This window comes from Malus domestica, chromosome 05 (assembly GCF_042453785.1).
Source record: "Malus domestica chromosome 05, GDT2T_hap1".
Taxonomy (NCBI): Eukaryota; Viridiplantae; Streptophyta; class Magnoliopsida; order Rosales; family Rosaceae; genus Malus; species Malus domestica.
Genome location: NC_091665.1, coordinates 24,608,964 through 24,613,166, shown reverse-complemented (window position 1 = coordinate 24,613,166; position 4,203 = coordinate 24,608,964). Strand labels below are relative to the sequence as shown.

General features: G+C 36.2%; 1 long non-coding RNA gene across 1 annotated transcript; it reads right to left on the bottom strand.

The window, feature by feature from the left end:
- Positions 1-2,076: 2,076 nt before the first annotated feature.
- LOC139195931 (uncharacterized) lies at positions 2,077-3,623 on the bottom strand. The gene is made up of 2 exons (XR_011581011.1): positions 3,248-3,623; positions 2,077-3,142 (listed from the first exon to the last, which is right to left on the bottom strand). It is a non-coding gene; the product is annotated as an uncharacterized lncRNA (long non-coding RNA).
- Between the last annotated feature and the right edge of the window lie 580 nt (positions 3,624-4,203).

The following is a 4,203-nucleotide window of genomic DNA, read 5'->3' as shown; positions in this document are numbered from 1 at the left end:
CACCATAGTCCGGTTAAGGCTCCTCAGAAGGTTCGTAGTCGCCTTATGAGGTAACTTTCATCACTTTCTAGTCTTTTGGCAATTTAGGTTTGGTTGGATTTTGAATATTGTGAATTGGGGTCTTTTTATTTACGGAAATTTTGTTTCTTGTTTAGGTTTTGAATGCAACTACTTTGCAGGACGATTTATATCCGAATCTTGTCGATTGGTCTTCGCACAATGTGCTTGTTGTTGGGTTGGGAAATTTTGTTTATTTATGGAATGCTTGTAGTAGCAAGGTAATATCTAGCTTTACTTTGCTTCTCTTTCTAATTTTAACATTGTTGTTGTAATTTGAGGCAAACGTGGATGTTTTTCGATGTCACAAGTCGCAACCTTTTAATGACTATAACTGTTTTTCGATCATGTGTGTGTATTTTTATTGGTGTATGCATGGAATTGATCACCTTGAGTCTTTGCCGATGTAATAATTTTTTTACTTTATGATTGAATGTTACTTGCAGTTAACTAAGTTATGTGACTTGGGGATTGATGATAGTGTTTGTTCCGTTGGCTAGGGTTAACGTGGAACTCATCTTGCAGTTGGAACTAGCAATGGGAAAGTCCAAGTAAGAGATACTTGTACCCATTCACATCTGATAGACATGCCGCATTCTTAGAGATTTGAAATTGAGATGTTATTTTTATATTTATAATGTTGCAAAGTGGAATTACAAGTGTAGTTGCAACAGCATTCGCAATGTAGGTGTTTGAGCAACAAGTTTGTGACTTTAATATGGGGAATACGATCCTCAAACAACAAAATGCTTGAAATACTTTTATGTACTGCACAACTTGTGGAAATTTTTTGTTATTAGAATGCATACTAATACAAATAACAAGGCCCTATCAAGCTACATACTCCTGTCTGGTCTGTGGGGCGACAAGGCCCACCAACACATCATATCAAACATTGATAGGGCAGAATTAGACATTATCTATTTACTCATTCTAGAATCTCCAACTTTTGTTTTGATGTCCATATTCCATACATGTCTTTTCACTGTTGTACATGATCTATGTTACTGGTCTTTAGATTGGAATATCAATAGGTGATTCAAAACCTCCATGCCCTGCTCATTACATTGTGGATTTGTGATGATGTTTGGTAATATGAGTCTAAACACAATTGGATTCTTATTTTGGTGACTTCGATTAATTTGATTTTTTGCACAACTATTCAAACATGAATAAAATTTTGACTAGTGGTCTGGTTGTACGTGACATGCTTCTTCTCTGTTCGCCCTTTGTTAGAACCAAGTCAGTGGTCTTCTTGCTGTTCGGTTGAATACCTAATTTTAACATTGGATTTTGATTTTTGGATTTGGGTTTGTTTTCTAAGAATATGATTTGGATATTATGATGGTCAGAGCCACCAAACACATCGAGTGTCCGCCCAAAGAGAAACACCTCAGAATTCAGTTTCTAAATTTTGCAGATTTTTCAGATCCTTTATTTTATCAAAGGGGTGGTTGAACTTTGATCCACATATGTGAACAAAGAAGGAAGGGAGGAAGGGCCAGTTATGAAATCAAAGGCGCAAAATAGTCACGTTATTTAAGAGGAAAATAATCGCGAGACTTCCGTCATTACTTACACGAGAAGGTCTCGCCCTCTCTCCAAATAAATGTGTGTTGGTTGTGGTCTTTTTGCAGATAATTAAGAATGAACAGCTTCAATTAAGAAAATAAGTATATTTGATTTCGATGTATTGTATATGAATCGTTTTAGGGAATTATTATTGCTTTAATTGTGTGTTTAAGCAGTAATGCAGTGAACTAGGGTTGTTGTAGTCTATGAAATGAATAAGATGATCAAGGTTCTGACAAACGCTAGGCGCCAATCGGGCGGTGGGTTGGCGCCTAGGCAGGGTCTAGGCAGGCGCTTAGGCGGCTTAGACGGATTTAGGTAAATTTTTTATTTATCTTGTAAATAAGTGCATATTGACACTTACAAAAAATTATACTTGTATGAAATTCATGGATAAGATAATAAAAGAATAATAAAATGCAAAAAGAGTATCCAACAAGTCCAAAATTTAAAAACACATTAAGCATATATGCCATATAACCATAGTAAGGAGTATTGTAGGATGACACATATACAATAAGTTTACAATTTAAAACCACATAAAATGCAAAATAGGAGGAAAATAAGGAAATATAGTAATGTAAGATACTTGCAAAGTTACAAAGCTAGGCATCAAAATCCTCTTCACCATATCCCTCCAAAACTCTCTGTGTCGGACTCAAAGTCAACTTCTTCATCATCTCCTTCTTCTTCCGTGTCCTCATCCGATATAAAATCTTCTTCATGAAGTTCTATTACTTCAACACTTTTAGAACTCCCCCTACGCTCTAGGGAACTATTGATAGGGATTTTACCACACACGCAAAAGTGTTAAAAACTCCTATAATATTTGCAAGAATGACAAGGTTATTGTAGTATAAACGGATCTCGCAAGGTCGTTCTCCACATAGATTATTAAATAATGCGAAGCAAACCAAATTCCAATTAATTATTGTAAAATAAAAATTTGAGATAATTGATTTTATGTCCAACTTTAATAAAAACGAACGCCTAAGACAAAGAGACTAAAAGAAAGGAAAAACATAAAAAAAAATTAATTAGAATAAACAAATAATAAAACAAAAAGAAAAGAAGAAAAAGAAAGGGTTCACCTAGATTCGAAATCAAGACCTGGAGCCATGGGAAAGACGCATAAAAAAGAAAGAAAAATATGATGGGCACAGGGTTCGAACTGGAGACCTGGGAGCTTGTGAGGACACACTGACCAACATGTCCAAGTCCACACTGCTATCAATCTTTAGCAACAGCTTTGGCCCTAGTTTGGCATTGAGATGCTTAAAAAAAAAAAAAACAGGTATGAAAAAAAGTTGGAGTAAAATTTGTGATTGGTAACTCTACTTATTTTCAAATTCACTGTCATTTTAAGCTAAAAAGTGACAAAATGCTGCTTCTCAAAATCAGGTTTTTTTTTTTTCAAGAGGCGGGTGAACAGTAGAATTTAATGAAACTTTCACAATCTAAAAAATACCCTCCTCTGTTTCTCCTTCTTGCTGGGTTTGAAGATCAAATCATCCTACATGCCAGTTCCAAATTCTCAAACTTCAAAAGATAAATAAATTAATCAAAAACATAAAAGCAACAATTTTTGTTCCCGAAAAACCAAATTAGTAATTGTTACCATCCAAGGAAAAGACCTGAAATCAACCGACTCATAGAGATCAAATTGGGCAAATTGATGAAATATTCAGCACCCTTTTTCAACCTGACACGGCGATCCACGACCGTCGGAGCCGACGATAGTGACCCAACTTCCAATGGGAGCGAGAAGCTCAGTCTCCTCCTTAGCAAGTTAAAGTTCAATGAAGCTTCGATCGTTTTGGGAACGACGACGTTTCCGTCGATGTAAAGCGGAGTGGAGGATTGCAAGAGGTTCCATGGATGGAAAGAGAGGAATAGTGGTCTGTGAAAAGGAACGATTCAATTGGAAAGCGGATAGAGGAAGGTCCTAGAAATTTGAGAATGCAATCGAATGAGAGGGTGGGAGAGAGGGTATGAGATAGGAGAGTAGTGAAGAGGGGCAAAGATGAAGGAAGAGCCGGTGATAATATTATACCCTTTTTGGTCATTTCACACAGTCACAGTTGTTTTACATAAAAGTTTACCAAACACTATCATACTGCCTTTTTTCCAAAATTACTTTTACAAAAAAGTTTACCAAACACTCTGCTGCTTTATTTCAAAACTGCTTATTCTCACAGCACAGCAGAAGCAACATTTTTTCAAAGCACAACAATACCAAACCAGCCCTCAATATATGCTAATTTAGCAGCTGCATGTTCATTTCAAAAAAAAAAAAAAAAAAAAAAAAAAAAAAAAAAAAAACCCTAGCATATGCAACACTCTCTGTCTTGCCTCCAACCTAGAGCCCCAAACGGCTCTCTGTCTCTCCGTGTCAGAACGTCCCTTTCAACAGACATGGCATGCACACGTGTCATGCATCCATGTAATGAACTTCTTAGGATTCCAAAATAAAGGGTAAGATGTACCCCCATTTCTCTCATTTTATTGCTTTTTAGACACCCTAGGCCTCTCTCTCTAGAACATGAGAGACATCTCTCAATAATAGCAGGATCT